The 20,733-nt window shown below is 53.3% G+C and overlaps 5 pseudogenes; all 5 read left to right on the forward strand.

Moving 5' to 3' along the window:
- The first annotated feature begins 4,867 nt into the window (after positions 1-4,867).
- Positions 4,868-4,986, forward strand: LOC117067790 (annotated as a pseudogene).
- Positions 4,987-7,289: 2,303 nt separating this feature from the next.
- On the forward strand, positions 7,290-7,408 carry LOC117067896 (annotated as a pseudogene).
- A 5,179-nt stretch (positions 7,409-12,587) lies between these two features.
- On the forward strand, positions 12,588-12,706 carry LOC117067720 (annotated as a pseudogene).
- Positions 12,707-15,464: 2,758 nt separating this feature from the next.
- On the forward strand, positions 15,465-15,583 carry LOC117067828 (annotated as a pseudogene).
- Positions 15,584-19,675: 4,092 nt separating this feature from the next.
- Positions 19,676-19,794, forward strand: LOC117068274 (annotated as a pseudogene).
- The last annotated feature ends 939 nt before the right edge of the window (positions 19,795-20,733 follow it).

Here is a 20,733-nt window from a genome sequence, read left to right on the forward strand (position 1 = left end):
TCCTTCTCTCTCTCTCTCTTCTTTCTTTCTTTGTTTTCTCTCTTTCTCTTTCTTTCTTTACTTCTTTATTTCTTTCATTCTTCTTTCTTTCCTTTCTTTGTTTCTTTCTTTCTTTTCTCTTTCCCTCTTTCTTTTCTTTCTTTCTTACTTTCTTCTTTCTTCTTTCTATTCTCTCTTTCTTTCCTCTCTCTTTCCTTCTCTCTCTCATTTTCTTTCTTTACTTCTTTCTTTTCTCTCTTTCTTCTTTCTTTCCTTCTATCTTTCTATTCTTTCTTTCTCTCCCTCTTTTCTTCCTTCCTTCCTCCTTTTTTCCTTCCTTCCTTCCTTCCCTACCTCCCTCCCTCCTTCCCTCCTTCCTTCCTTCCTTCTTTCTTCCTACCATCCCTTCTACCTTCCTTCCTTCCCTCCCTCCCTCTCTCCCTCCCACCCTCCCTCCCTCCTTCCCTTCTTTCTTTCTTTCTTTTTCTCTCTCTCTCTTTTGTCTTTCCTTCCTTCCTTCCTTCCTTCCTTCCTTCCTTCCTTCTTTCTTTTTCTTCCAGATGGAGTCTCACTCTGTCACCCATGGTGGAGTGCAGTGGTGTGATCTTGGCTCACTGCAAGCTCCACCTCCTAGGTTCACACCATTCTCCTGCCTCAGCCTCCTAAGCAGCGGGGACTACATTTGCCCACCCCTACGCTGGGCTCATGTTTTGTAGTTTAAGTAGAGACGGAGTTTCTTTGTGTTAGCCAGGCTGGTCTGGATCTCCTGACCTCATGATCCACCCTCCTTGGAATCCCAACAAGCTGTGGTTACAGGCGTGATCCATCACGCCTGGCCTGCTGTAGGCTTTTGTGACTTCCCCCATCCCTCCCTTCCCCCTTCTGTCGCCATGCTTCCCAACTGCCCCAGACTCTGCTCCCACTTTATCGCCCACCTACATCCCCGCCGCAGCCAGGACCATCCTCTTGGGGGTCCACCATGAAAGCACAATTGGGCAGTAGCCTCTCATCGCTTTTGCCTCGCCACTGCCATGCCAGGAGCCCGGGTCCATCCCTGCAGGGAATGGGGCAGGACCAGAAAGTGCAGGCACGGGTTATCTGCCATTTGCGCTAACTTCCCACTCCCGGAATGCCCAGGCGATTCAATGCACTCATCAGACACTGCCACAACCTTCCAAACCGGGGGAAGGGGCGAGTAGGGACAGCGGGTGCCATATACGCCAGTGAAGACCTCTGCTCCAGAACGCAGGGGCCGCTTTATCCGGGTGAAGGACATTGCTTTGCCAGCCACCAAGAAAACAGTCCCTGTGCACCCGGATTCCATTGCCACCAACTTCGTGTAAACTCCAGTCCTGAGGACATGCCAGAGACCCAGGCCTTGTGTTCCATGGGCACACCTGCTGCCATGGCCTCTGCCAAATGGACGGGGACACTCTGCAAATCCAGGAGCCCAATGCACTGCACCAGGAGCGCAGGGAGGTGCCAACAAAGGAAGGAGCCTACAAAAGCCACCTCCAAAGCAAGCAATTAACGCATGACAAAACCCATCTCAGCGCTCCATTGCTCCTCTTGCATGGATGGCCTGGTCACCCTGTTCTGGTCCAGTGCATGCCCCCTCCACCCTATCCTGGCCTGCTCAAAAGGGCCCTGCCTACCGGAACAGGGTGCTCCCTCTTCAAGACTCTATTTCTCTCACTCTCTAGCTTCCCCCCCTTCTGGGTTTGCCCCTGCACCTCATGCTCCTTCTGTTGCCTTCCCTCTGTCTCTCTGTCTCACTCTCTTTCTCTGTCCCTCTCTCTTTCTCTGCCTCTCTGTCTGTCTCTTTCCCTCTCCCCCTCCCCTGTCTCTCTCAACCGCTGTCTCTCTCCATGCCTCGGATTCAATCTCTCCTTCCATCTCTTCCTTGCTCTCCTTCAAGCCGTTTGCATGTGCGTGCATATGTGTGTGTGTGTCTGTGTGTCTGCGCGTGCCTGTGAGTGCGTTCCAACGCGCGAGTGCCCCAGTGTGTCTGTGTGTGGGGCTGTAGATTTGCTCCTGGTGGTGGTGGGGTGTTTCTGGGTTTCTCTCAGCCCCTCTCACCGGAGATCAGGCTGCCGGCTCTAGTGCCCGCCCTGGGCAAAGCAGGGCCATCCCTCAACACCCAACACCCCACACCGTCTTGCCCCCCTGCCGGCTCTTGTTTGGGATAAGCGATTATTATGGGGACGTTGTGAGAAAAAAACCATGCGTGGTTGGGCTGACTGTTCGACCTTGGCTAGCCCTGATGGCTCTGGTCTGTGGGGCAAGAGGGGGCCTTGCAGGAGCTCCAGAGCAGCCAGGGATCCAAAAGAATACCTCCGCTACAGAGCAGAGGCCTGGACAGGGTCCATTGATCGTTGGCCATAGGCCTGATGCCTCAGAGCTCTCCCTGTTCTGAGTGGGCCTGACATGGTGGAAGCTTGGCAGCTTGGGAGCCAGGGGAAGGCCGCGGGCGAGTGGCTCGGGGGTCCCGATCAGAGCCCAGCGACTTTGGGCTCTCGGAGCCGGCTGGAAGCTGACAGACATGTCTGGGCTGGGCTCTTGGGGTAGCCAAAGGCCTCTGCTGCCATCTATGGCCATAGAACCCTGAACCTGCCCGATCTTGTCTGATCTCGGAAGCTAAGCATGGTCGGGTCTGGTTAGTACTTGGAATGGAGACCCCTTAGGAATTCCGGGTGCTACAGGCTTTTTTGCTTGCTTTTTTGTCTTTCTTTCTTTTCTACCTTCCTTTCTTCCCTTCTCTCCCTCTCTCTTCTTTCTTTGTTTTCTTTCTTTCTCAATTTCTTTCTTTCTTTTCTTTCTTTCTCTCTCTCTTTCTGTCTTTCTTTCTTTCTGTCTGTCTTTCCCGCTTACTCTCTTTTTCTTCCAGACGGAGTCTCCCTCTGTCACCCAGGCTGGAGGGCAGTGGTGCGATCTCAGCTCACTAAAATTTCAGCCTCCCAGGTTCATGCCATTCTCCTGCCTCAGCCTCCTGAGCACCTGGGACTACAGGCGCCCGCCACCATGCCTAGCTCATGTTTTGTAGTTTTAGTAGAGGTGGGGTTTCACCATATTAGCCAGGCTGGTCTAGATCTCCTGAACTCATGATCCACCCGCCCCAGCTTCCCGAAGTCCTGGCATTATAGGTGTGATCCACCGTGCCCGGCCTGCTCTAGCCTTTTGTGGCTTCTCCCTCCCTCCCTTCCCCCTACTGTTGCCATGGTTCCCAACGTCCCCTGATTCTGTTCCCCCTTTATCACCCACCTACAACACCGCCGCAGCCGGGGACCTCCTCCTGGAGGTCCGCCACCCAAGCACCACTGGGCAGCAGCATCCTACCACTTGAGCCTCGCTGCCGCCCTGCCGGGAGCTCGTCTCCAGCCCGGGAGGGCAGGGTCAGACCCCAAAGGTGCAGGCATGGGTATCCTACTGTTCGCGATGTCTACCCCCTTCCGGAATGCTCAGGCGATTCAATCCACTCATCAGGCGCCACCAAAACCTTAGAAACTGGGGGAAGGGACAGGCAGGGCAGCGAGTGCCACACACACCAGCCACGACCCCCGCTCCAGATCACAGGGGCTGCTTTATCAGGGGAAAGGGCATTGCTATGCCAGTCACTAGGAAAACAGTCCCTGTGCACCCGGATTCACATTGCCACCAACTTCGTATAACTCCAGTCCAGAGGACACGCCAGAGACCCAGGCCTTGGGCCCGGTGGGCACACCTGGTGCCACAGCTCACGCCAATCAGGTGGGCGCCCTCTGCAAATCAAGGGAATCAGTGCACTGCACCAAGAGCACATGGAGTTTCCAAAAAAGGAAGGAGCCTACGAAACCCACCTCCAAAGCAAGCAATTAATCCAAGACAAAACCCGTCTCAGTGTTCCGTGGCTCAACTCACATGCACGGCCTCTCCACCCTGTTCTGGATCAGCCCAAGCCCTCTCTACCCAATCCCGGCCTGCTCAATAGGGACCTCCCTAACGGAGCAGGGTGCTCCCTCTCCAAGGCTGTATCACTCTCGCTCTCTAGCTCCCTCCCCCTCTCTCTTCTGGGTTTGCCCCTGCACCTCATGCTACTTCTGTCGCCTTCCCTTTGTCTCTCTCTCTTTCTCTGCCTCCCTGTCTCTTTCCGTCTCCCTCTCCCCTGTCTCTCTCAATCGCTATCATTCCCTCCCTCAGCTTCAATCTCTCTGTCCATCTCTTCCTTGCTCTCCCTCAAGCCATTTGTGTGTGCGTGCATGTGTGTGTGTGTGTCTCTGTGTGTGTGCGTGTGCGTGTGTGTGCGCTCCTGCGGGTGAGCGCCCCGGTGTGTCTGTGCATACGGCTGTGGATTTGCTCCTGGTGGTGGTGGGGTGTGTCTGGGTTTCTCTCAGCTGCTCTGGCCGGGGGTCAGGCTGCCGGATCTAGTGCCAGCCCCAGGCAAAACAGGGCCATCCCCCAACCCCCAACCCCCCACGCCCTCTTGCCCACTGGCCCAGTCTTGGTCAGGACAAGTGACCGTGGTGGAGGCATTGTTAGAAAAAGGTCACCCACAGCTCATCCGGCTGTTCCCTCTTGGCCAGCCCTGATGGCTCTGGGTGGGTGGAGTAAGATAGAGCCTCACAGGATCTCCTGAGAGGCCAGGAATCCAAAAGAACATCTCTGCGTCAGGGCGGAGGACCAGAGGGGGTGCCAGGATCATGGACTCTGGGCCCTGAAGCCTCAGAACACTCCCTGTTCTGAGCGGGCCAGACGTAGTACAAGCTTGGGAGCTTGAGAGCCAGGGAAGGACCCAGGTGAGTGGCTCAGGGGTCCGGATCCTAGCCCCACTGACCTGGCCTGGTGGGGTTACCTGGAAGCCAGCAGACATGGCAGGGCCGGGTCCTTGGGGCAGCCAGGCCCCTCAGCCGACATCTATGGCCATACCAGCCTGAACACACCCTATCTCGTCTGATCTCGGAAGCTAAACAGGGTCCAGCCTGGTTAGTACATGGATGAGAGATCGCCTGGGAATCCTGGGTGCTGTAGGATTTTTTGCTGTCTTTCTTGTCTTTCTTTGTTTTCTACCTTCCTTTCTTCCCTTTTCTCTCTCTCTTCTTTTCCTTCCTTCCTTCCTTCCTTCTTTCTTTCTTTCTTTCTTTCTTTCTTTCTTCTTTCTTTCTTTTCTTTCTTTCCTTCCTTCCTTCCTTCCTTCTTTCCTTCCTTCCTTCCTTCCTTCCTTCCTTCCTTCCTTCCTTCCTTCCTTCCTCTTCCTTCCTTCCTTCCTTCCTTCCTTCCTTCTTTGTTTCTTTTTCTTCCAGACGGAGTCTCACTCTGTCACCCAGGCTGAAGTGCACTGGCGTGATCTTGGCTCACTGCAAGCTCCGCATCCCAGGTTCTCGTCATTCTTCTGCCTGAGCCTCCCGAACAGATGGGACTACAGGTGCTCGCGAACATGCCCGGCTCATGTTTTGTAGTTTTATTAGAGACGGGGTTTCATTGTATTAGCCAGGCTGGTCTAGATCTCCTGAAGTTGTGATCCACCCACCTCAGCATCCCAAAGTCCTGGGATTACAACCATGATCCACCGTGCCCAGCCTGCGGTAGGCTTTTGTGGCTTCGACCCTCCCTCCCTTCCGTCTGCTGTCGTCATGCTTCCCAAACTCCCCTGACTCTGCTCCCACTTGATCCCCTGCGTACACCCCTGCCACAGCCTGGGACCTCCTCCTGGGGATCTGCCACCAAAGAACCACTGGGCTGCAGGACTCCACCCCTTCCGCCTCGCTGTCACTCTGCCAGGAGCCCGATTCCAGCCCAGGAGAGCAGGGGGACGGATCCCAAATGTGGAGGCCTTGGTTCCCTGCCGTTCGCGGTGCCTTCCCGCTCCCTGAATGCCCAGGCAATTCAATCCACTCATCGGGCATCGCTGCAACGTTCCAAACCTGGGGAAGGTGTGGGCACTGGCAGCGAGTGCCACACAAGCCACCCAAGACCTCCGATCCACAACGAAGGGACCGCTTTATCCGGGGGAAGGACATTGCTTCACCAGCCACTAGGAAAACAGTAACTGTGCACCCGGATTCCCATTGCCACCAACTTCGTGTAAAGTCTAGTCCCGAGGACATGCCACAGACCCAGGCTTCGGGGCCCCGTGAGCACGCCTGGTGCCATGGCTCTGTGCCAATTGGTCGGGCGCATTCTGTAAATCAAGTGGCCCACTGCACTGCACTAAGAGCACAGGGAGTTGCCAACAAATTAAGGAGCCTATGAAACCCACCTCCAAAGCAAGCAATTAATCCAAGACAAAACCCATCTCCATGCTCCATTGCTCCTCTTGCATGGACGGCCTGGGCAGCCTGTTCTGGCACAGCCCATGCCCTCTCCACCCTATCCCGGCCTGCTCAAAGGGTCCTGCCTACCGGAGCGGGGCGCTCCCTCTCCAAGGCTCTATCACTCTTGCTCTCTAGCTCCCTGCCCCTCTCTCTTCTGGGTTTGCCCCTGCACCTCCCGCTACTTCTGTCACCTTCCCTCTGTCTCTCTGTCTCTCTCTCTTTCTCTGCCTCTCTGCCTCTCTGTCTGTCTCTTTCCCTCTCCCCCTACCCTGTGTCTCTCGATCGCTGTCTCTCTCCCTCCCTCGGTTACAATCTCTCTAGTCATCTGTTCCTTGCTCTCCTTCAAGCTGTTTGTGTGGGCATGCATGTATGTGTATGTGTATACGTTTCTGTGTGTGTGCGTGCGCATGTGTGTGGGTTCCAGCGCGTGAGTGCCCGGGTGTGTCTGTCTGTGGGGCTGTGGATTTGCTCCTGGTGGTGGTGGGATGTGTCTGGGTTTCTCTGAGCCCCTCTCACTGGGGATCAGGCTGCCGGCTCTAGTGCCAGCTCTGGGCAAAGCAGGGACATCTCCCAACCCCCGACCCCCGACGCCCACTTGCCCACTGGCCGGGTCTTGGTCGGGCCAAGGTGCCATGTTCAGGTTGTTGTGAGAAAAAGCCAGGTAAGTGTTGTCCAGATGTTTGACCTTGGCCAGCTCAGGCGGCTCTAGGTGGGTGGAGCAAGAAGGGGCCTCGCAGGAGCTCCTGAGCTGCCAGTGATCCAAAAGAATACCTCTGCGACCGGGCGGAGGACCGGACAGGGTTCCAGGATTGTGGGCCCTGGCCCCTGATGCCTCGGAGAACTCAATATTCGGAGTGGGCCAGACGTGGTGGAAGCTCGGCGGCTCAGGAGCGGTTTAAGGCTGAGAGCAAACGGTCCGGGGGTCCCGATCCGAGCCCGGCGGCCCCAGGCTGGTGGCGCCGGCTTTAAGCAGGTGGGCATGGCTGCTCCAGGCTCTTGGGGCACCCAGGTGCCTCTGCCCACGTCCATTGCCATACCACCCTGAACACGCTCGATCTCATCTGATCTCACAAGCTAAGCAGGGTCAAGCCTGGTTAGTACTTGGTTGGGAGACCGTGTGGGACTACCAGGTGCTGTAGGGTTTTTTGCTTCTTTCTTGTCTTTCTTACCTTTCTATCTTCCTTTCTTTCCTTCTCTCTCTCTCTCCTTGCTTTTTCTTTCTTTTCTTTCCTTCTCTCCATCTTTCTTTCCTTCTTTCCTCTTTCTTTCCTGCTTTCTTTTCTTTTCTTTCTCTTTCTTTCCTTCCTTCTTTCTTTCTTTTCTTTCTCTCTTTTTCTTTCTTTCTTTCCTCATTCCTTCCTTTCTTACTTTCTTTCTTTCTCTCTCTCCTTCCTTCCTTCCTTCCTTCCTTCCTTCCTTCCTTCCTTCCTCCTTCCTTCCTTCTCTCTTTCTCTCTCTCTTTCTTTTCTTTCCTTCCTTCCTTTCTTCCTTCTTTCTTTCTTTTCTTTCTTTCTTTCTTTTTCTTCCAGACAGTGTCTCGCTCTGTCACCCAGGTTGGAGTGCAGTGGCATGACCTCGGTTCACTGCAAGCTCCGACTCCTGGGTCCTCACCATTCTCCTGCCTCCTTTTCCCGAGCAGCTGGGACTACAGGTGCTCACCACCACACCCAGTCATTGTAGTTTTAGCATTGTAGTTTTAGTAGAGATGGGTTTCACCGTGTTAACCACGCTGTTCTGGATCTTGTGACCTCGTGATCCACCCCCCTCGGTATCCCAAAGTGCTGGGATTACAGGTGTGATCCGCCATGCTTTAAGCAGGTGGGCATGGCTTAAAGCCATGCTGTAGGCTTTTGTGGCTTCCCCCCTCCCTCCATTCCCCCTACTGTTGACATTCTTCCCAACTTCCCCTGACTCTGCTTTCCCTTTATTGCCCAACTACACACCCGCCACAGCCTGGTACCTCCTCCTGGGGGTCCATCACCAAAGCACCACCGAGCTGCAGGACCCCACCTCTTCCACCTCGCTGCCGCTCTGCCAGGAGCCTGGCTCCAGCCTGGGAGGGCAGTGAGCCAGATCCCAAAGGCGAAGGCGTGGGTTCTCTGCCATTTGTAGTGCCTTCCCACTCCCGGGATGCACAGGTGATTCAATCCACTCATCGGACCTGCTGCAACCATCTTAACCAGTTAAAGGGGCCAGCAGGTACCACACATGCCAGCCAAGACCTCCGCTCCAGAACGCAGGGCCTGCTTTATCCGGGGGAAGGACATTGCTACATCAGTCACCAGGAGAACAGTCCCTGTGCACCCAGATTCCCATTGCCACCAACCTCGTTAAAACTAAAATCCCAAGGACTCGCCAGAGACCCAGGCCTTGGGCCCCGTTGGCACGCCCTGTGCCACAGCTCCTGCCAATCGGGTGGGGGTACTCTGGGAATCAAGGGGCCCTCCACACTGTGCCAAGAGCACTAGGAGGTGCCAACAAAGGAAGGAGCCCACGAAACCCACCTCCAAAGAAAGCAATTAATCCAAGAAAAATCTGGTCTCAGCACTCTATTACGCCTCTGGCATACACGGCCTGGCCACACTGTTCTGGCCCAGAACAAGCACCCTCCACCCTATCCCAGCCTGCTCAAAAGGGCCCTGGCTAACGGAGCATGGTGCTCCCTCTCCAAGGCTCTATCGATCTCGTTCTCTAGCTTCCTCCCCGTCTCTCTTCCGTGTTTGCCCCTGAACCTCATGCTACTTGTCGCTTTCCCTCCGTCTCTCTGTCTCTCTCTCTTTCCCTGTTCAACTCTTTTTCTCTGCCTCTCTGTCTCTTTCCCTCTCCCCCTCCCCTGTCTCTCTCGATCACTGTCTCTCTCCCTCAGTTTCAATCTCGCATTCCATCTCTTCCTTGCTGTCCCTCAAGATGTTTGTGTGTGTGTGCATGTGTGTGTGTGTGTGTGTGTCTGTGTGTGTGCACACGCACATGTGTGGGTTCCCGTATGAGCGCCTGGGTGTGTCTGTGTGTGGGGCTGTGGATTTGCTTCTGGTGGTGATGGGGTGTGTCTAGGTTTCTCTCAGCCCTTCTCACTGGGGACCAGCTTTCCAGCTGTAGTGCCATCCCGGGGCCAAGCAGGGCCATACCCCAACCCCCAAGCCATCAAACCCTCTTGCCCACCGGCCAGGTCTTCTTGGGGAAGAGCGACCATGGTGGCGTCGTTATGAGAAAAAGGCCACGCGACACAGGGCCAGCTGTTCACCCTTGGCCAGCCCTGACGTCTCTGGCTGTGTGGGGCAAGAGGGGGCCACGCAGGAGCTCCTGAGCAACCGTGGATCCAAAAGAACACCTAAGCGACAGTGCAGAGGACCAGACGGGGTCCCAAGAACGTGGGCCCTGGGCCCTGACACCTGGGAACACTCCCTGTCCTGAGCGGTGCCAACATGGTGGAAGGTCGGGAGCTCCAGAGCTGGGGGAAGTATTTAGGTGAGCAGCTCGGGATTCCCCATATGAGCCCGGCGTCCCCGGTCTGGCGGTGCTGACTGGAAGCCGGTGGGAATGGTTGGGCGGGCTTTTCAGGCAGCCAGGAGCCTCTGCAGGCAGCTACGGCCATACCACCCTGAACGTGCCCAATATCGTTTGATCTCGGAAGCTTAGCTGGGAGGGGCCGTTTAGTACTTGGATGGGAAACCACCTGGGAATACCAGGCACTGCTGGCTTTTTCATTTTCTTTCATGTCTTTCTTTCTTTTCTACCTTCCGTTCTTCTCTTCTCTCTCTCTTCTTTCTTCTTTTCTTTTCCTTCTTTCTTTCTTTCTTCTTTCTTATTTCCTTTCTTTCTCTCTTTTTCTTCATTCTTTCTTTAATGCTTTCTTTCTTTCTTTCTCTCTTTCTTTTCTTTCCATCTTTCTTTCTTTTCCTTCTTTCTTTCTCCCTTTCTTTCTTTTCTTCTGTCTTCCCTCTTTCTTCCTTTCCTTCTTTCTTTTCCTTCTTTCTTTCTCTTCTTTCTCTCTTTCTTTCTTTCTTTCTTTTTCTCTATTTCATTCTTTCTTTCATCCCACCTTCCTTCCTTTCTTTTTTCCTTCCTTTCTTTTCTTTCTCCCTTTCTTTCTTCTCTTCTCTCTTTCTTTCTTCTTCCTTCTTTCTCTCTTTCTCTCTTTTTTCTTTCATTCTTCTTTCTCTCCTTCTTTCTTTCTTTTCTTTCTCTTTCTTTCTTCTTTCTTTCTTTCTTTCTTCTTCTCTCTCTCTCTCTCTTTCTTTCTTTCTTTCTTTCTTTCTTTCTTTCTTCTTTCTCTCTCTCTCTTCTTTCTTTCTTTCTTTCTTTCTTTCTTTCTTTCTTTTCTTCTCTTCTTTCTTTCTTTCTCTTCCAGACGGGGTCTCACTCTGTGACCCAGGGTGGAGTGCAGTGGCACGATCTCGGGTCACTTCAAGCTTCATCTCCGGGTAAACGCCATTCTCCTGCCTCAGTCTCCCAAGCAGCTGGGACTACAGGTGCCTGCCACCACGCCCATCTCATTTTGTAGTTTTAGTAGAGATGGGGTTACACCATGTTAGCCAGACTGGTCTGGATCTCCTGACCTCATGATCCACCCTCCTTGACCCCCGAAAATGCTGGGATTACAGTCGTGTTCCAACGTGCCCGTCCTGCTGTAGGCTTATTTGGCTTCCCCTCTCCACCTTTCACCCTACTGTTGAAATGCTTCCCAGCCTCCTCTGACTTTTCACCCCCTTTATCGCCCACCTACACCACCGCCACAGCCAGGGACCTGCTCCTGGGTGTCCACCACAAAAGTACCACCAGGCAGCAGCATCTCCCCACTTCCGCCACACTGCCACACCACCAGGAGCCTGGCTCCATCCCGGGAGGGCAAGGGGCCAGACCCCAAAGGCGCAGGCATGTGTTCCCTGCCGTTCGTGGTTCCTACCAGCTCCAGGAAGGTGCAGGCGATTCAGTCCACTCTTTGGACGCTGCCACAACCTTCCGAACCGGTTGAAGGGGTGGGCAGGGTCATCAGGTGCCACAAACGCCAGCCAAGACTTCCACTCCACAACACAGGGGCTGCTTAATCTGGGGGAAGGAAATTGCTTCGCCACCCACCAGGAAAATGGTCCCTGTGCACCTGGATTACCATTGCCACCAACTTCGTGTAAACTCCAGTCCTGTGGAACACACCAGAGACACAGGCCTCGAGCCCCGTGGGCACGCCTGGTGCCACGGCCCCTGCCAACCGCTGGGCACACTCTACAAATCAAGGGGCCCACCACACTACACCAAGAGCACAGGGAGGTGCCAACAAAGGAAGGAGCCCATGAAACCCACCTCCAAAGCAAGCAATTAATCCAAGACAAAACCCGTCTCAGTGCTCCGTTGCTGCCCTTGCATGGATGGCCTGGCCACCCTGTTCTGGACCACCCCAAGCCCCCTGCACCCTATCCAGGTCTGCTCAAAGGGCTGTGCCTATCGGAGCATTGCACTCCCTCTCCAAGTTTCTATTGCTCCGACTCTCTAGCTCCCTCTCCCCTCTCTTCTGGGTTTCCCCCTGCACCTCCCGCTACTTCTATCGCCTTCCCTCTGTCTCTCTATCTCTCTGTCTCTCTCTCTTTCTCTGTCCCTCCCTCTTTCTCTGCCTCTCTGTCTGTCTCTTTCCCTCTCCACCTATCCTGTCTCTCTCGATCACAGTCTCTCTCCCTCCCTCGGTTTTAATCTCTCCATCCATCTCTTCCTTACTCTCCTTCAAGCAGTTTGTGTGTGCGTGCACGTGTGTGTGTGTATGTGTGTGTCCATGTGTGTGCACATGCGCATGTGTTGGTTCCCATGCACCAGTGCCTGGGTGTGTCTGTGTTAGGCTGTGGATTTGCTTCTGGTGGTTTTGGGGTGTGTCTGGCTTTCTCTCAGCATCTCTCACTGGAGATCTGGCTCCCAGCTCTAGTGCCAGCCTGGGGCAGAGCAGGGCCATCTCCCAACCCCAACCTCCCAGGCCTTCTTGCCCACCGGGTGGGTCTTGTTCGAAACAAGCGACCATTGTGGGGGCGTTGTGAGAGAAAGGCCAGGCCCAGCTCAGCTGGCTGTTCGCCCTTGGCCAGCCGTGACGGGCGCAACAGGGCAGAGGACCGGACTGTGTCCCAGGATTGTGGGCCCTGGGCCCTGATGCTTCAGAGTCCTCCCTGGTATGAGCGGGCCCTAGGTGGTGGAAACTCAGGAGCTCGGGAACTGGTGGAAGGCCGCGGGCGAGGGCCTCGCGGGTCCCGATACGAGCCCATTGGGCCCGGGATGGCATTGCCAGTGGGAAGCCGGCGGGCATGGCTGGGTCGGGCCCTTTGGACAGCCGATGCCTCTGCTGGTGTCTATGTCCATACAACCCTGAACGCGCCCGATCTCATCTGTTCTTGGAAACGAAGCAGGGTCTGACCTGGTTAGTACTTGCATGGGAGACTGCCTGGGAATACCAGGTGCTGTAGGTTTTTGGCTTTCTTTCTTGTCTTTCTTTCTTTTCTACCTTCCTTTCTTCCCTTCTCTCTCTCTTCTTTCTTTGTTTCTTTCTTTCCTTCTTTCTTTTCTTTCTCTCTTTCTTTCTTCTATCTCTCCTTTTACTTTCTTCTCTTTTTCTCTCTTTCTCTTTCTTTTCTTTCATTTTTTCCATCTATCTTTCTTTCTCTCTTTCTTTATTCTTTCTTTCCTTCTTTTTTTCTTTCTCTTTCTTCTTCTATCTCTCCTTTTACTTTCTTCTCTTTTTCTCTCTTTCTCTTTCTTTCTTCATTTTTTCCATCTATCTTTCTTTCTCTCTTTCTTTATTCTTTCTTCCTTCTTTTTTTCTTCTCTTTCCTTATTTCTTCTTTCTTTAATCCTTTCTTTCTCTCTTTCTCTTTCTTTCTTCTTTCTTTCTGTCATTCTTTTCTTTCTTTCTTCCTTTCTCTCTCTTTCTTTGTTTCTTAATTTTTTCTTTCTCTCTTTCTTTTTTCTTTTCTTCTTTCTTTCTTTCTCTCTTTCTTTCTACTTTCTTTCTTTCTCTATTTTGCTCTCTCTCTTTCTTTCTTTCTCTCTTTCACTCTCTTCTTTCTTTCTTTTTCTTTTCTTCTTTCTTTCTTTCTTACTTTCTTTCTTTCTTTCTCTCTCTCTTTCCTTCCTTCCTTCCTTCTTTCTCTCTCTCTCTCTCTCTCTCTCTCTTTCTTCTTTCTTTCTCTTCCAGACAGAGTCTCGCTCTATCACCCAGGGTGGAGAGCAGTGGCACGATCTCTGCTCACTTCAAGCTCCGTCTCCCAGGTTCACACGATTCTCCTCTCTCAGCCTCCCAAGCAGCAGGGACTACATTCGCCCACCCCCACGCTGGGCTCATGTTTTGTAGTTTCAGTAGAGACGGAGTTTCTCCATGTTAGCCAGGCTGGTCTGGATCTCCTGACCTCGTGATGCACCCTCCTCGGAATCCCAACGTGCTATGGTTACACCCGTGATCCATGGAGCTGGACCTACTGTAGTTTTTTGTGGCTTCAACCATCCCTCCCTTTCTCCTACTCTCGTCATGCTTCCAAACTTCCCAGTACTCTGTTCCCATTTTATTGCCCACCTACAACAGCACCGCAGCTGGGGACGTCCTCTTGGGGGTCCGCCACCAAAGCACAACTGGGCAGAAGCCTCCCACCACTTCCGCCTCATCGCCACCATGCCAGGAGCCCGGGTCCATCCCAGTAGGTCAGGAGACCACTCCATAAAGACGCAGGCGCAGGTTTCCTGCCGTTCATGCTGCTTTCCCACTCTCAGAACGCCCAGGGGATTCAATGCTCTCATCAGGTGCCTCCGCAACCTTCCAAACTGGGGGAATGGGTATGCAGGGGCAGCGGGTTCCACACATGCCAGGCAAGATCTCCACTCCAGAATGCAGGGGCCGCTTTATCAGGATGAAGGACATTGCTTTGCCAGCAATCGGGAAAACAGTCCCCGTACACCCGGATTCCATTGCCACCAACTGTGTAAACTCCAGTCCTGAGGACATGCCAGAGACCCAGGTCTCAGGCACCGTGGGCACGCCTGGTGCCATGGCTCCCACCAAATGGATAGGCGCACTCTGCAAATCTAGGGGCCCAACACACCGCACCAGGAGCACAGGGAGGTGCCAACAAAGGAAGGAGCCTATGAAACACACCTCCAAATCAAGCAATTAGCCCAAGAAAACACCAGTCTCAGCACTCCATTGCTCCTCTTACATGGACGGCCTGGTCACCCTGTTCTGGCCCAGCTTATGCCCCCTCCACCCTATCCCGACCTGCTCACAGTGTCCCTGCCTACTGGACCAGGACGCTCCCTCTCCATGGCTCTATCTCTCTTGCTCTCTATCTCCCTCCCCATCGATCTTCTGGGTTTCCCCTGTACCTCCCGCTATTTCTGTTGCCTTCCTTCTGTCTCCCTGTCTCTCTCTCTTTCTCTCTCCCTCTCTCTTTCTCTGAATCTCAGTCTGTCTCTATCCCTCTCCAATTCACCTGTTTCTCTCGATGGATGTGTCTCTCCCACCATTGGTTTCAATCTCTCCATCCATCTCTTCCTTGCTCTCCTTTAAGGTGTTTTTGTGTGAGTACGTGTGTGTGTGTGTGTGTCTGTGTGTGTGCACGTGCCCATGCGTGGGTTCCAACACGTGTCCACCCAGGCATGTCTGTGTGTGGGGCTGTGGATTTGCTCCTGGTGGTGGTGGGGTGTGTCTGGGTTTCTCTCAGCCCCTCTCGCCGGTGATCAGGCTGCCGGCTCTAGTGCCAGCCCAGGGCAAACAGGGCCATCCCCCAACTTCCAACGCTCCACGCCATCTTGCTCCACTGCCAGCTCTTGGTCATGATAAGCGACCGTGATGGGGACATTGTAAGAAAAAAGCCACACACAGCTGGGCCAGCTGTTCGCCCTTGGCCAGCTGTGATGGCTCCGGGAGGGTGGGGCATGAGGGGGCCTCTCAGGAGCTCCAGAGTGGCAAGAGATCCAAAAGAATACCTCCGTGACAGGGCGGAGTACTGGATGGTGTTCCAGGATCGTGGGCCCTGTGCCCTGACTCCTCCAAGCACTCCCTGTTCCTAGTGGGCCTGACGTGGTGGAGGCTCGGCAGCTCAGGAGCCGTGGGATTTCCACGTGCGAGCGGCTCGGGGGTTCCAATCTGAACCGGAGTCCCTGGGCTGGTGGTGCTGGCTGGAAGCCAGCCAACATGACTGGGAAGGGTTCTTGGGGCAGCCAAGGGCCTCTGCGGGCGTGTAGGGCCATACCACCCTGAAGGCGCCTGATCTCGTCCGATCTCAGAAGCTTAGCAGGGTCGGGCCCATTTAGTACTTGGATGGGAGACAGCCTGGAAAAACTGGGCACTATAGGTTTTTTTTCTCTTTCATGTCTTTCTTTCTTTTCTGCCTTCCTTTCTTCCTTTCTGTCTCTCTCTCTTCTATCTTTCTTTCTTCTTTCTTTCTTTTCTTTCTCTCTTTTATCTTTCTTTCTTCTTTCTTTCCTTCTTTCTTTCTCCTTTCCTTTCTTTCTTTCTTTTCTTCTTTTTCTTCTTTCTTTCTTGTTTCTTTTCTTTCTTTCTATCCTTCTTTCTTTCTTTATTTCGTCCTTCCTTCCTTCCATAATTCTTTCCTTCCTTTCTTTCTTTTCTTTCTTTCTTTCTTTCTTTCTTTCTTTCCTTCTTTCTTTCCTTCTTTCTTGTCTTTCTCTCTTTTTCTTTCTTTCTTGTTTCTTTTCTTTCTTTCTCTCCTTCTTTCTTTCTTTCTTTCTTTATTTCGTCCTTCCTTCCTTCCATAATTCTTTCTTTCCTTTCTTTTCTTTCTTTCTTTTTTCTTTCTTTCTTCTTTCTTCCTTCTTTCTGTCTTTCTCTTTTTCTTTCTTCTTTCTTTCTTTCTTTCTCTCCTTCTTTCTTTCTCTTTCTTTCTTCTTTCTTCTTTCTTCCTTCTTTCTTTTCTTTCCTTCTTTCTTTTTTCTTTCTTCCTTCTTCTTTCTCTTTCTTTCTTTCTTTCTTTCTTTCTTTTCTTCTCTCTTCTTTCTTTCTTTCTTTCTTGTCTTTCTCTTCTTTCTTTTTTCTTTCTTCTTTCTTTCTTTCTCTTCTTTCTTTTTTCTTCCAAAAGGACTCCCACTCTGTCACCCAGGCTGGAGGGCAGTGGCACGATCTCAGCTCGCTGCAAGCTCTGCCTCCTGGGTTCATGCCATTCTCCTATGTCAGCCTCTCGAGCAGCTGGGACTACAGGCGCCCACCACCATGCCCGGCTCATGTTTTGTACTTTTAGTAGAGACAGGGTTTCACTGTGTAAGTCAGGCTTGTCTGGATCTCCTGACCTCGTGATCCACACACCTCGGCCTCTCAAAGCGCTGGGATTATAGGCGTGATCCACCTGTCACGGCCTGCTGCAGGCTATTTTGCCTTGCCCCCTCATTCCCTTCCCCCTACTATCGCCATGTTCCCAAATTCTCCTGACTCTGCTCCCCCTTTATCATGCCTGTACACCCCTGACACACCCACGGAATGCCTTTTGGGGGTGTGCCAGCAAAGCACCACTGGACAGCAGCATGCCACCGCTTCTGGCTATTCGCCGCCCAACCAGGAGCCTGATTCCAGCCTGGGAGGGCAGGGGGCCAGAGCCCAGAGGTGCAGGCACAGGTGTTCTCATTGTGAGAAAAAGGCCACACGCCTCTGGGTCACTTGTTCACCTTTGGCCAGCCCTGACAGCTCTGTCTGGGTGGGACAAGACGGGGCCTTGCAGGAGCTCCTGAGCTGCCAAGGATCCAAAAGAATACGTCTGCAACAGGGCGGAGGACCGGATGGGATCCCAGGATCATTGTCCCTGGGCCCTGATGCCTCAGAGCACTCCTTGTTCGAAGTGGGCCAGACGTGGTGGAAGCTCGGCAGCTCGGGATCCAGGAGAAGGCTGTGGAGCGGCTCGGAGGTCCCGATACATGCCCGGAGGCCCTGGGCTGGCTGTGCCGCCTGGATGCCGGCGGGCGTGGCTGGGCAGGGCTCTTGCGGCAGCCAGGTGCCTTTGCTGGTGTCTAAGGCCATACCACCCTGAACCAGCAAGATCTCATCTGGTCTCGGAAGATATGCAGGGTCAGGCCTGGTTAGTACTTGGATGGGAGATCGCCTGGGTATACTGGGTGCTGTGGGCTTTTTTGCTTTCTTTCTTGTCTTTCTTTCTTTTCTACCTTCCTTTATTTCCTTCTCTCTCTCCCTCTTCTTTCTTTCTTTTCTTTCTTCTTCCCTTTCTTTCTTTCCTTCTTTCTTCTTTTTTCTTTATTTCTCTCCTTCTTTCGTTCTTTCCTTCTTTCTTTTCTCTTTCTTTCTTCTTTCTTTCTCTCTTTCTCTCTCTCTCTCTTTCTTTCTTTCTTCTTTCTCTCTCTCTTTCCTTCTCTCTCTCCTTCCTTTCTTCCCTCCCTCCCTCCCTCCCTCCCTCCCTTCTTTCTTTCTTCTTTCTTTCTTTCTTTTCTTTCCTTCTTTCCTTCTTTCCTTCTTTCTTTCTTCTTTCCTTTTCTTCCAGATAGAGCCTCACTGTATCACCCAGGGCGGAGTGCAGTGGCACGATCTCAGCTCACTGCAAGCTCCGCCTCCCAGGTTCACATCATTCTCCTGCCTTGGCCTCCGGAGCAGCGGGGACTGCAGACACCTGCACCCACGCCAGGCTCATGTTTTGTAGCTTTAGCAGAGATGAGGTTTCACTGTGTTAGCCAGGCTGGACAGGATTTCATCCTGCTGTAGTCTTTTATGTTTTCCCCCCTCCTTCCTTTCCCCCTGCTGTCGCCATGCTTCCCAACCTCCCTGGAGTCTGCTCCCACTTTATCGCCTGCCTACATCCCCTCTGCAGCTGAGGACGTCCTCTTGGGGATTCGCCCCAAAAGCAGAACCGGTCAGCAGCCTGCCATGGCATCTGCCTCGCCGCCGCCAATCCAGGAGCCCAAGTCCATCCCGGGAAGGCAGGGGGTGGAACCATAAATGCACAGGGGTAGGTTCCTTATGGTTTGTGCTGCCTTCCCGCTCCAGGAACGCCCAAGTGATTCAATGCACTCATCGGGCACCACTGCAACCTTCCAAAATGGAGGAAGGGGCATGCAGGGGCAGCGGGTGCCACACAGGCCAGTCAAGATTTCTGCTCCATAACGCAGGGGCCGCTTTATGCAGGGGAAAGACATTGCTTTGCCAGCCACCAGGAAAACAGTCCCTGTGCACCCGGATTCCATTGCCACCAACTTTGTGTAAACTCCAGTCCCGAGGACTTGCCAGAGACCCAGGCTTCGGGCACTTTGGGCACGTCCAATGCCACGACTTCTGCCAAATGATCAGGTGCACTCTGCAAATCTAGGGGTCCAACGCACTGCACCAGGAGCACAGGGAGGTGCCAATATAGGAAGGAGCCTACGAAACCCACCTCCAAAGCAAGCAACTAACCCAAGACCAAACCATCTCAGTGCTCCATGCTCCTCTTGCATGGACAGCCTGATCACCCTCTTCTGGCCCAGACCACGGCGTCAACCCTAACCCAGCCTTCTCAAAAGGGCCCTGCTTACTGGAGCAGGGCGCTCCCTCTCCAAAGCTCTATCTCTCTCCCTCTCTAGCTTCCTCCACTTCTTTCTTCTGGATTTACCCCTGCAACTCGCGCTCCTTCTGTTGCCTTCCCTCTCTCTCTCTGTCTCTCTCCCTTTCTCCGTTCCTCTCTCTTCTCAGCCTCTCTGTCTGTCTCTTTCTCTCTCCCCCTCCCCTGTCTCTCTTGACTGATGTCTCTCTCTATCCCTTAGTTTCAATCTCTCCATCCATCTCTTTCTTGCTCTCCTTCAAGCCGTTTGCATGTGCATACATGTGTGTGTGTGTCTGTGCGTGTTTGCATGTGTGTGTGGGTTCCTGTGCATGAGCGCCCAGGTGGGTCTGTGTGTGGCTGTGGATTTTCTCCTGATGGTGGTGGGGTGTGACTGGGTTTCTCTCAGTAACTCTGCTGGGGATCAGGCTGCTGGCTCTACTGCCAGCCCAGGGAAAAGCAGGGCCATTCATGAACCCCTATACCCCCACGCCTACTTGCCCACCAACCAGTTCTTGGTCAGGACAAGCGACCATGGTGGGGGCATTGTGAGAAAAAAGCCACGTGGTTGGGCCAGCTGTTCACCCTTGCCCAGCCCTGATGGCTCTGTGTGGGTGGAGCAAGAGGGGGCCTGGCAGGAGCTCCTGAGCGGACTGGATCCAAAAGAACATCTCCACGACAGGGCTGAGGATGGGACGGGGTCCCAGGATTCGGGGTCCTGGGCCCTGATGCCTCAAAGCTCTCCCTGTTCCGAGCGGGCCCGACGTGCTGGAAGCTCGGGAGCCGAGGGAAGGCGCGGGCGAGCGGCTCGGGGGGGGTCCCGATCCGAGCCCTGAGACCCCGGGCTGGCAGTGCTGACTGGAAGCCAATGGGCATGGCTGGGCCGGGCTCTTGGGGCAACCAGGCACCTCTGCCGGCGTCTATGGCCATACCACGCTGAACACGCCCGTTCTCATCTGATCTCAGTAGCTAAGCAGGGACGGTCCTAGTTAGTACTGGGATGGGAGACCACCTGGGAATATAGGGTGTTTTAGGCTTTTTTGCTTTTTTTCTTGTCTTTCTTTCTTTTCCGCCTTCCTTTCCTCCCTTCTCTCTCTCTCCTTTCTTTCTTTCTTCCTTTCTCTCTTTTTTCTTTCCTTCTTCCTTCCTTCCTTCCTTCTTCTTTCTTTTCTTTCCTTCCTTCCTTCTTTCTTCTTTCTTCTTCTTTCCTTCTTTCTTTCTTTCTTTCTCTTTTTCTTTCCTTCTTTCTTTCCTTCCTTCCTTCCTTCTTTCCTTCCTTCCTTCCTTCCTTCCTTCCTTCCTTCCGTTCTTTCTTTCTTTCTTTCTTCTTCTTTCTTTCTTTTTCTTCCAAATGGAGTCTCATTCTGTCCCCCAGGCTGGCATGTAGTGGCATGATCTCAGCTCACGGCAAGCTCTACAGCCCGGGTTCATGCCATTCTCCTGCCTCAGCCTACTGAGCAACTGGGACTATAGGTGCTCTCCACCACGCCCGTCTCATGTATTGTAGTATTAGTGGAGACGGTGTTTTACCATGTTAGCCAGGCTGGTCTGGATCTCCTCATCTCGTGATCCACCCGCATCGGCCTCCCAAAGTGCTGGGATTACAGGCGTGATCCACCGCATGCTGTAGGCTTTTGTGGCTTCCCCCCTCCTACCCTTCCCCCTACTGTCACCGTGCTTCCCAGCCTCCCTGACTCTGTTCCCACTTTATTGCCTGCCTAAACCCCCGCCACAGCCGGGGACCTCCTCCTGGGGGTCTGCCACCAAAGCACCACTTAGCAGCAGCATTCCATCACTTCCACCTTGCTGCCGACCTGCCAGGAGCCCATACATGTGCGGGTTCCCTGCTGTTCATGGTGCCTTCCCGCTACCAGAATGCCCAGGCGATTCAGTCCACACATCTTTCTCCACCTTCCAAATTGGGGGAAGGGGAGGGCAGGGGCAGTGGGTGCCACACACGCTAGCCAGGACCTCCA

The sequence above is a fragment of the Trachypithecus francoisi genome, unplaced genomic scaffold, assembly GCF_009764315.1.
Source record: "Trachypithecus francoisi isolate TF-2019V2 unplaced genomic scaffold, Tfra_2.0 Contig00143, whole genome shotgun sequence".
Classification (NCBI taxonomy): Eukaryota; Metazoa; Chordata; class Mammalia; order Primates; family Cercopithecidae; genus Trachypithecus; species Trachypithecus francoisi.